We start from the raw sequence: 12,074 nt of genomic DNA on the forward strand, positions 1-12,074 counted from the left end.
ACACTCCAAACCAGATTTTATGTCTTAAGCCATTGCTGAAACCTGTGACTTGACTTCAAACTACAATCAGAAGTTGGGAGGATTTCCAACAAGCACACGTTCTCTAAGGATGTATTCTGTGGCTCATGGGAGCATTTGTGCTGTTAGAAGTCATCTTATTTAGAATTGGCTTCCAGAAACCCTTGTATCAGTCCCCCAAGCTGAGTCCCCTGGTGCCAGGACAGGAGGTGCAGGGCTGTAGGTTGTGTCACTGCATGACTGTCCCCTGAGGTGACCAGCACTGGGCTGGGAGGGGGAGAAGAGGAGTGTGGATTCTGGTTTGCTTGATTTTTCTCGTCTATAAAAATCTTATTAGAAAAATTTTATGTTGAGGCAATACAAAATAAATTTAAAAGAAACTTTAATGTAGTGTTATATAATATATATTTATATATGCTTGTTTTCTGTTATATTTATTGCATTATTAGATGCCTGGATTTGATCTGAAAGCAAGAAAAGGTTATTAGTGGGAAAATGTAAAATCTGACATTTAGGGAACACTATTGTTCCAAGGTTAAATTCTTAGTTTTTAAATATGATTGTGGTTTTTCAAGATTTTAATTTTAGAAGAATGTGGTTGAAATTTCTATAAGATGTTTTTAAACTTATTTTTCAAGGTTACTGTAAATGTAAAATTGTTGCAACATTAAAACCCTTAAAACACAGGCAAACACCCCCACACACATACACAGAGGAATAAAAATGTGCAGTAAGCCCTCCACAGATGTAAGAGACCAAAGCCTAACTTTTGTGTTGTATGAGGCATCAGAACAGCCTGTAAAACTTTCAAATTCAAACCATGGTCATGTGTTATATTTTCATTTTCATATTCTCTAAAGAAAAATATTTTGATGGAAGGAGAACTGACTCTGGGTGGTGAGCACACAATGGGATTTATAGATGATGTATTACAGAATTGTACACCTGAAATCTATGTAAATTTACTAACAATTGTCACCCCAATAAATTTAATAAAAATAAAAAAAAAATTTGAAAATATTAATCACTTCACCTGACATTTATTTATTTATGCAAAATGTAAAAATATTAATCATTTTACCTGCTGCTTATTTATTTAGCTTAAAGATCATATCAATAACCTCCCCAGAATCAGCTAAGCACAATCTCTCATCAGTCCCATTACTAGAGTAAACCATTGAGAACAGATACTGGTCAATATGAAGTGTCCCATCCTTCCCATATCCTGCTTTTTATGGGTAAAAACTCCTGGCCACCGTACAACAAGTACTATAATTAGATTCTAAAAGGTGAAAAGAAGAGGTAGACTTCCTACAAACTCAGAACTGGAGGAAGAACACAGTAGTCGTGCCCTTCATGTCCTTGGGTTCTTATTACTTCCCTACACACAGGGCAGGATGGTACAAGAACATAAAACCCTGAAACATCAAAGGTACAGAACACACACACACACACACACACACACACACACACACAAGACAATCCTGCCCCCTAGATAAATAATCTAGGAATCAGGTGGCCTAAGTTTCAGCTTTGCTGAGCAAGGACCTGGTCTCCATCCCTCCCAGAAGAAGCAGGCAGCGTACCCATGGACCGCCAGGGGCAGCGTCAGTGGTTCAGTGGAATGCTGAGCCTCCATGCCATCAGAATCTCAACACATCTGAGCCAGCAGGGCTGCAAGGGCTGGTTAGCAGTCCAGTTCTCCCATCCATGATTTAGGCAGCACAGTGGGGAGCTGAACTTGAACTCCAACCCTCAGCAATGGGACTCAATGAAGTGGTACAAGGCAGATCTAGTCTGCTCTCCTGCACCCCCTGCTGGTAACTGTGGGAACCAGTGAGAGCTGAGCCTTGACCCCCACTGAAGTTAACAGTATTGAATAAGGGGTGGGAGGAAGGGGAAGGCACCGCAGTTGCCCCCTCCCCTCCCTGGCGTCAGTGAGGCCAAAGGGGACCAGTAGGGATGTGAGCACTCAGCCCACTACAGCCAGGCAGTTCTACTCCGCCCTGTGCTTTCCTCACTGAGGTCAAATCTGCCAATGTCTTGACCTTGAACTACCTGGCCTCCAGACTGTGGGAAATAAATCTGTTGTTTATAAGCCAACGTATCTATGGCAATTTGTTATAGTTGCTCAGCCTGAGTAAGTCAACTATTAATAGGCATTATGTAGGATCAGACACAATTCGCACTCACATGGAATGGGCAATAGTACACGTAAAGCTGAATGAGAAGTGAGAAGCATATCATGAACTCATGGCAAGACACATGGGCTCCAGAGATTAGAATCAAACCCTGTGAAGTATCAGGGCCCATCACACAGGGAGGTCTCTAGGTCACTGCAGGTCTCCAGGATGCGGCATGTCCAGATAATTCTTTGCAAAATAAAAGACAAATTCTTTTTCCCCCCCAAAGTACTATTTATTTATTTTTTATTTTTTATAATTAAAGTTTAGTGGGGTGACGATTCTTAGTAATGTTACACAGATTTCAGGTGTACAATTCTGTATTACATCCTCTATAAATCCCATTGTGTGTTCACCACCCAGTCAGTGCTCCTTCCATCACCACATATTTGATCCCCTTTACCTTCATCTACCACCCCCCTCCCCCCTTACTCTCTGGTAACCGCTAAACTATTGTCTGTATCTATGAGTTTTTGTTTCTTATTTGTTTGTCTGGTTCTTTTCTTGTTTTTGGTTTATATACCACATATCAGTGAAATCATAGGGTTCTCTACTTTTTCTGTTTGACTTATTTCACTTAGCATTATAATCTCAAGATCCATCCATGTGTCACAAATGGTCCTATTTCATCTTTTCTTACCACCAAATAGTATTCCATTGTGTATATATACCACAACTTCTTTACCCATTCATCTATCGAAGGACATTTTGGTTGTTTCGCTGTTTTGGTAAATAAAGCTGCAATGAACATTGGAGCACACATGTCTTTATGGATAAATGTTTTCAGATTTTTTAGGTAGATACACAGGAGAGGGTCACATTGCAGGGTCTCACAGGAGAGAGATACACATTGCTGGCTCATATGGTAATTCTATTCATAATTTTTTGAGGAACCTCCACACTGCCTTCCGTACTGCACCAGTCTACATTCCCACCAACAGTGTATGAGGGTTCCTTTTTCTCCACAGCCTCTCCAACACTTGTTACTATTTGTCTTGTTGATGATAGCCATTCTAACTGGGGTGAGGTGATATCTCATTGTGGTTTTTATTTGTATTTCTGTGATGATTAGTGATGTTGAACATTTTTTCATATGTCTATTTGCCATTCGTATGTCCTCTTTGGAGAAATGTCTCTTCACGTCCTCTGCCCATTTTTCAAATGGGCTGTTTGTTTTTTTTGTTGTTGAGTTGCATGAGTTCCTTGTATATTTTGGATATTAGCCCCTTATCAGAGGCACTGTTTGCAAAAATCTTCTCCCATTCACTTGGTTGCCTCTTTATTTTGTCGATGGTTTCTTTTGCTGTGCAGAAGCTTTTAAGTTCATATAGTCCCATTCATTTATTTTAGCTTTTACTTCCCTTGCCTATGGAGTCAAATTCATAAAATGTTCTTTGAACCTGAAGTCCATAAGTTTAGTACCTATGTTTTCTTCTATGCAGTTTATTGTTTCAGGTTTATGCTCAAGTCTTTGATCCATTTTGAATTAATTTTGGTACATGGTGACAGATAACAGTCCAGTTTCATTGTTTTGCACGTGGCTTTCCAATTCTCCCAGCACCATTTATTGAAGAGGCCATCTTTTCTCCATTGTATATGTTTTTCTTCTTGTCAAAAATTATCTGTCCATATTTATGTGGTTTTATTTCTGGGTTCTCAATTCGATTCCATTGGTCTATGTGTCTGTTTTTCTGCCAATACCATGCTGTTTTGATTATTGTAGCCCTGTAGTACAAACTAAAGTCAGGGAGTGCGATACCTCCAGCATTGTTCTTTTTTCTTAAGATTGCTTTGGCTATTCGGGGTCTTTTGTGGTAACAAATTCTTACATCTTACAATTTTCATTCCCAGGGAGGAATCACAACTTTCCAGTGGCCTTTTTAGTTCTGGAAGAATATAGTCTATAGTTGCCAAAACTGCCCTGAATCGTTCACCAGAGGACAAATCGGGATGCTAGGCTGGAGCTGCTGCAGAGAAGAAAGTGTGCTGACTCTGTGTGAAGTATGCACCCCTCTCAGTGGAGCACAAAAATGCAGCAGGTGCTGTGTGGGAAGAGTTAACAGTCACGAAAATGCAGACAAATCAATAAAACAAGCACCATTTACAACATGTAGTTCTGGAGTGGTAGAACTTTCCAGAATTCAAAAACAAACTCTGGATGGAATGTTACTGGGTCCTAGGAGGGACTGCACTTCTGTCCATAGCACAGTCAGTGAACCATGTTGCTGATTATCAGTTAGGTTTCTGGGGGAATCCAAATTAAAAGACCAGGAGAGCCCAATACTCCTTTTTCTACACAGCAAGGATGGCTGCTGATTGTGACCTGGAGTTGAGAAGAAAGGGAGGCAGTGATGACATCAAGCCTCACCTACCCAGATTCCTTTTTATGGTTTCTTATCTGGAGTTGCAGGGCAACAAATTTGACCTGTGGAAAGAAATAACCTCAGACATGTGAAAGAGAGGCCAGAGAAATACCTGCAGGAGTGCATTCTCCGATCAGTGCTATTTTCCCGTGGACACGAGAGCGTACTGACATGGAACTACTCAGTAACTCTGACCCGCCCACATTGCCAAGTACCCCTGGGAGGGGAGCACATTTGGGTGGCAGCCCTGCACCCACAGATAGCAGGAATACTAATGAGAGCTGTGCAGGCTGACGGTGCTGAAGGGTCTTGAGAAGCACAGCACTGGGGCGTCTGCACCATGGTCTGGGCTCCTCTCCTGCTCACACTGCTGGCTCACTGCACAGGTCAGGGATACTCTCTGGGCTGGGATGGGAGAGGCCACACCCCACTTTTATGCCTCTGACCCTCTCCTGACCTTTGGTCTCTCACCTGTTTTCAGGGGCCACTTCCCAGGCCACAGTGACTCAGGAAGCTTCACTGTCCACATCTCCTGGAGGGACGGGCACACTCACCTGTGGCTCCAGTACTGGGGCCGTCACCACCCCTAACTCCGCTGATTGGGTTACACCAGCCAACAGGTCTGAGAGGTCCCTGCACATTGCTCCAGCTTTTGGCTTGAAGAGAAGGCCACCTTTACCATGACGGGGGCCCATCTAAAGGATGAGGCCTATTATTACTGTGCTCTGTGGTACAGCAACTTTTTCCAAAGTGACAGATGCAGGTGGGAACGTGAAGCACAAACCCTCTGCTCCTAATATTCTCCGTCTGCTGTTCACAAAGGCTGTGTCCAGCTAGTATGCGCTCAGGGAGAGTATTGCCCATGGCCCCAGAAGAAGCAGTCAAATCCATTCTTCCAAGATCAAAAATGATTTATTTTTAACACATTTTAATGTTATTAAATAAATGTGTTATTTATTTTCACATTTTAATGTGAAAACAATGTGATCTTAAAAGCAAGAATAAATATAATCAGCATTTACCGGGATAATGGACTGCAGTATCAAAAGGAAAAGTTATACTCACACACACAGACACATACACATGAGCACACATACAATCAAGTCTAAATTCAGCTTGGCCAGCATTTAACAACCAAGACAAAACTTTAATAATGTATTGGTATGACACACTCATGATTTTAGGAGGTCTGACAATTAAGTTCGCAAACTTGTTGCAACAATGTTACTAACCTGTTTTTGCTATCAGAGGGATTATTCATTATGAATTTGTGCCAACTGGACAAACAGTTAACCAAGTTGACTATTTGGAGGTGCTGAAAAGACTGTGTGAAAAAGTTAGACGACCTGAACTTTTCGCCAACAATTCATGGCTCTTGCATCACAACAAGGCAACAGCTCACACGGCACTGTCTGTGAGGGAGTCTTTAGCCAGTAAACAAATAACTGTATTGGAACACCCTCCCTACTCACCTGATCTGGCCCCCAATGACTTCTTTCTTTACCCGAAGATAAAGGAAATATTGAAAAGAAGACATTTTGATGACATTCAGGACATTAAGAGTAATGTGAAGACAGCTTTAATGGCCATTCCAGAAAAAAATATCCAAAACTGCTTTGAAGGGTGGACTAGGTGCTGGTGTCTGTGCATAGCATCCCAAGGGGAGTGCTTCAAAGGAGGCCATAGTTATATTCACCAATGAGGTTTGTAGCACTTTTCCTAGGATGAGTTTGTGAACTTTATTGTCTGACCTCATATTGTGGGGGGAAAAAACAATTGCAGAATGAAGATATCAGAAAAAATCTTAAATGGTGAAGACAAATAAACAGTGCCCTTGTTTCTAAATGACTCAGCAGAGTGGAAAATTGGAAATCTCCATATATGTCCATGTAGATGTCCATGAGCTGAGATGCAGTGTCCCCTGCAGCTTCCCAGGGGAGACCAGGGAACCAGTGAAATTGGGAGTCCAGTGAGACATGAAAAATTCATACAGAGCACAGGGTCCCTGAAAAAGAGTCATTACGTAGGGTTTGAATCGTCAGGTTCCCTACCCAGGCTGATCAATTCTAATGATTGTGCCTCACACACCTCACGTGGGGGACACAGACAGGTGCCACCCAGGATTAGCCCAAGAAGCAGCTTTGGCCCTGCTGTTGGGAAGTCTCAGTGGACAGCCTCAAGCTATCAGCGACTAATGGGTGACCATCAGCTGCAGAGAGGGGCCGGAAACACACACTTGTGTCCCAGAACAGCCCATATCCACTAAGAGCCATGAGGGTATAAAGATAAGGTCAGTGCAAAGGGCAGCAGAGATGCCAACACAAAGTGTCACCTTGTAGGAAGGGAGAACCATATTTGAATCTGTGGCATGTGCCCTAAATCATAACTAGTATGTAGGGATATGTCCTGAATTGAACAGTTACATGGGCATTGGTATAATGGGGTGCAAGTGGGAACAATCTCTCTTTCCATCCCACCCAGTGAACTATTTGGGGGATTTATGACTTTATTCCCACTAATTTTAGGTCTTGTGTGCCTGGATGTCATGATGGCTAGATAGGCAACACTTATACCCAAGATACAAGTGACATCTGAATAAACCCAAGTTCAGCTTCACTGTCTTACTGGACAATCATCATGACAAGAGAACAGCAGGAAGAAAGTCACCAAGAGGGTTGCCAAATGGCTCAGTTGGTTGTAGCGCGAGCTCTCAACAACAAGGTTGCCAGTTTGAATCCTGCATGGGATGATGGGCTGTGCCCCTTGCAACTAGAATGAAAATGGCAACTGTACTTGGAACGCAGCTACACCCTTCACAACTAAGATGAAAGGACAACAACTTGACTTGGAGCTGATGGGTCCTGGGAAAAACACACTGTTCCCCAATAAAATCCTGAAAACACACACTGTTCCCCTTCCCAATAAAATTTTTAAAAAAGAAAGGAAGGAAGGAAGGAAGGAAAGAAGAAAGTTACAAAGAACCCAGAAAATGGACCCACACAGAGGAGGAATAATATACCACGAAAAAAAGCCCATGTTTTTACAGAAGAGGATCTACCTCCAAGGTGACATTCACTGCTCAGGACTTGATCCTGATCTGAGAGGAGATCTGTCTCTTTGTAGAGACACTACCTCAGATCTGACCACTAAACAGCCAAGGGAACATGGACAGACTCACTCTGAGGAGTCTGAGTGGAGCATAAAAACACCCTGAGGTGATGAGGAGGCCAGGTAAGGAATCACATGTCTTGGCCCTAAGGTAGGAGGTCAGAGTACAAGGGACAGGGGACAGAGGAGTGGGGGTGCAGGAGCTGTCTCTGATGGGCTGTAGTCACCATGTCACACAATGGTTTGTCTGAGCCTGATCACCAGGGGGCGCCAAAGGCTGGTTCCCTAGGGTCTGGGAGTGATCACAGCTGGGAAGAGCCACCTGTCACTGGCTGGTGCCCTCTGCTCAGCGTTCACAGCTGTGACCTCCCCATACCCCGTGTCACATAGCCACAACCCTGCCCGCCCCCTGACTTGCTCAGGCAGAGAGGCCTGACGCAGGGCCCAGTGAGGGATCAGAAAGCTGGGGTCTCATTTGCATGAGTGGACCCTCCCTCTCGCAGAGTATGAAGAGGGGAAGGGAGACATTTTGGGGAAGCTCTGCTTCAGCTGTGGGGCCACAGAAGGCAGGACTCGGTGATCATGTCCACCATGGCCTGGTCCCCTCTCCTCCTCACCCTCATCGCTCACTGCACAGGTGACTGGATACGGGGACAGGGGAAGGGACCCTGGGAAGACACATGGGGCCCTGCCTCCTCCCCTTGTCTCTAGACCCAGAATCACCATGTCTGTGTCTCTCCCTCTTCCAGGATCCTGGGCCCAGTCTGTGCTGACTCAGCCGCCTTCAGTGTCTGGGGCCCCAGGACAGAGTGTCACCATCTCCTGCACTGGAAGCAGCTCCAACGTTGGTAGTAATAGAGTGAGCTGGTACCAACAGCTCCCAGGAAAGGCCCCCAAACTCCTCATCTATTATGATAGCGATAGACCCTCGGGGGTCCCCGACCGATTCTCTGGCTCCAAGTCTGGCAACTCGGCCTCCCTGACCATCAGTGGGCTCCAGGCTGAGGACGAGGCTGATTATCACTGCCAGACCTATGACGACAGTCTGAGTGCTCGCACAGTGCTCCAGGCCTGTGGGGAAGTGAGACAAAAACCTACTGTCCCTTCTACAAAGGGGCTTCCCTGAGCAGCCGCTACTCCTCTGATCACACAGCTGCTTGCTTTGTTTTTTGGCCTAAAACTGGGGTCTGAGACCCACAAAGGGAACTTTGTCTGGAAAATCTGTCACATCCTTTGAATTTTGTCCCCAAAGCCTGTCCCTGACAGCTACACATTGTGAGATTTTATCAAATTGAGCAGCAATTACTGGACATAGGGTCTGTATGCCCCAGGGATAGAGTCCACGATGGGTCAAAACAGAACCAGGGACACAGAATCCAGTTGTGTCTGATTCAGGACACATCACGAGTGTCCAATACTTGTCTTGGTAACAAGTGCTCCCAGGAATGGGTCCCAAACCCCTCAACTATTATGTTAGTAGTCGACCCTCGGGGTCCCTGATTCTCTGTCTCAAGTCTCACAATCCGAGATCTTGACAGCCACTGGGCTGAGGCCTAAGGACGAGGCTCCTGTTCGGGGTCACACCTGTGACGTCAGCCTTGATGGTCCCACAGAGATCCAGGCCTGAGGGTAACTGAGACCAGAACCCTCTTCTCTTCTGCCAGGAGCAGAAACACCCCACAGCTGCCTGCTCAGCCTCAGCCTGCTTCTGTTGTCTCTGCTGCTGCCACCATGAGCCCAGTCTCATCCAGGGGCACCGCCGAGGAGGGAAGGTCCTCCTCTCCATCTGTTCTCAAAGTCACTCACTGCAGCACCTTCCTAGACAAAGGGTCTCTAAGGAAACAAAGTCCAGCCCCTTATCAACTGGGGACACGAGTCTCTGCACTGAAGGCCGGAGGCTAAAGTGGGGGTTCCTACTCTGGTCACCTCAGACCTGAACTCTGAATGGGGAATCCTGGGTCTCCATCGTGGGCCATTTACCTATTTCCCAAAGTTTCCACAGCTACATCATCCTTTCATTAGTCCTCAGCGTGAATGCATGTTCTTATTGCTTAAGGGAGGGAGCCGTGAGTCTCCCTCAGCCCTTGGGAAAACCTTGGTCATCAATTCCTTGTCCACGTGACTAGAACCACCACACAGCTCAGAGTCACCTAGAGACTAGACATTGGGAATGGCAGCATCACATGTGCACAAACTGACTCCTTCCCAAGAATGAAGGGGAAGAAAGGGAGAGACTCAGTGTCCCACGTTCCCAGGTGAACCTCAGGAGGCTGTGCTGTGCTTGACTCCCACGTGGCTCCAAGTTCATGTGCAATAAACAACCTACATGAGGACACTGCCTGCTATGCAAGTGCTGCTCAGAGATTTCCTGCCCCCACCTGTGAGGAGGTGGCTGCACACCCATCCCCCACCCACCTGGAATTCCAGAACTTCCCCCTGCTCCCACTCTGCAGACCTGTTAGCTACCACAGCAGAGTCAGCTCAGTTAAGTTCCCTGCCCTAGTGACCGCATGTCAGGGAGGGCAGGTGGGGACAGGGCTCTCCTGATGGGAAGGGGGCCTGTGGAATATCCGGAGAGAAGGGAGGGAGGAACTCTCCCAAATTGGAAGGTACACAGTGGATGACAGAGGACAGGTGTCTGAGCTCACAGAGTCTTAGCTCTCTGAGTTGGGAATGGGAGTGCTGTGACCGGACCAATCTTCTCTCAGGTTCTCTGGGACCGTCCAGGTTCCTCACGTCCTCAGCCATTTATTCAACTACACTGCAAATTCCCCTGACAACTACCCTGTGGAGGGGCAGATGGTCTGTGTCCTGACCACGATGAACAGGCAGAGGCATCCTTTCTCTCTGCCTTACATACTCCTCCCTCCCCTGCTCTTCCTTGTGTTCTGTCCTCTGAAACTTTTGAGTCCCTGTCATCTGGGTAATTTACCTATTTCTCCACAACGTAATGCACCTGTATTCTCAGAGGACAAAGAAAACAATTCCACCTACACCTGGGATTCTATGAGAGACCCCTTGTCCTTTTGTCCCAGGAAGAGCCCTGTCCTGGGCCACATTCCACCATAACCCCTCCTAAGAATCTGTTCCTTATTCCTGTCCTACTCTTCTCATTCTCATACCTCCCTGTCTAGGACCAGAGCAGCGCCCAGCCCACATATGTGGAGTAGATGTATGGACATAGACCATCACCTCATACAGAGAAGATGATCACCCCAAGTGAATCCATGTTGTGTGGAATATCCCAGTGTCTTCCCAATGACGTCATTCATTTCCTTCCTCATACAAGGCACTCAGATATGGGGCAGAACTACCCATCAGGGAGAGGAGCAATGGTGCTTAGAAACCTTCTCACCTGTGAATTTTCTTACATGGTCCCCATTTCCTCTCTACATAAACTACCCTCTGGTGAACAGTGTGGGGACAGAGCCAGGAGTGTAATTTCCAGGCTCTCGACTTCATGTGGAAAAGTGCTGGCTCAGGTAGTAAATGGTCATCAACTGTGATTGGATGGCCATCAGCAGTGGCTAGTTGGCCATCAGCTGTAACCAGTGAGGCATTGGCCACTAATATAACTACTGTGGCTACGCCAGCAGAAAAAAAAAATGGGGGCTAGCAAGAAGATGGTGGCTGAGCTAGCAAGCATGGATTGCAGTTAGCATGGTGGGTTGCAGCTAGCAAGTTGGTTGGCAGAAAAGTGGACGGCACGTTGCAGATCTTGTGGGTCCTGTTTCCTCTGTCTCCAACCCAGCCGCTAGTGAGACTATAGTGGTATGACTCCCCTATCTATGGCTCCATAGGAGTTTCTTTTCGGACTCACCATATCCTGTGTTCTTATGTGGGGAGTGGGACTAGAGACCCCGCATGCCACCCTGGATGACACATGGTGCAGAGAGCAGGGTACGGTGCCGGCCAAAGCTCTCCGAAGGGCGGTAGAGCAGTTTGTGGGTATGAACACTTAGTCTCAGGAAGAACAGAAGGAGCAGCTGCCGAAGAGCTGGACCCCGTGGAGGGGTGGGAAGACCTGGACAGTTCCCCAACCAGCATAAGACGGAGAAAGTGAAGGTCTTTGTGGCCCTGTGGGCTGGGAAGTGCTTGCTGAGGCAGCCCGGATGCAGGACTTGTAGCCCCAGGAGGAAACGCTTGCTGAGTCCTCCATGGGAGATGGGGGTGAGGTCAAGGTCGTCCCTCACCCCCAGGACAGCCCTGGCGAATGACTGTGGACTATGGGGAATAGCCTTCCATCCCTAATTTAATGGTTCGCTTGACTGTTTGCTTGGGAACATACTACCATGTAGTGGAACTGGTAGATGTTCCTTCCTGTGTCTTGACCAGCCACCATCGAGAATATGTAAGCACCTGGACTCTGAGTCGCTTTTGTTCCAGCATGGTACCCTAAGAG

General features: G+C 46.4%; 1 gene segment (V, D, J or C); it reads left to right on the plus strand.

Moving 5' to 3' along the window:
• The first annotated feature begins 8,254 nt into the window (after positions 1 to 8,254).
• Positions 8,255 to 10,842, plus strand: LOC308492638 (immunoglobulin lambda variable 1-40-like). The segment is given in 3 exons: positions 8,255 to 8,309; positions 8,422 to 8,753; positions 10,807 to 10,842.
• The last annotated feature ends 1,232 nt before the right edge of the window (positions 10,843 to 12,074 follow it).

This window comes from Rhinolophus hipposideros (genome assembly GCF_964194185.1).
Source record: "Rhinolophus hipposideros genome assembly, chromosome: 24".
NCBI classification, from domain to species: Eukaryota; Metazoa; Chordata; class Mammalia; order Chiroptera; family Rhinolophidae; genus Rhinolophus; species Rhinolophus hipposideros.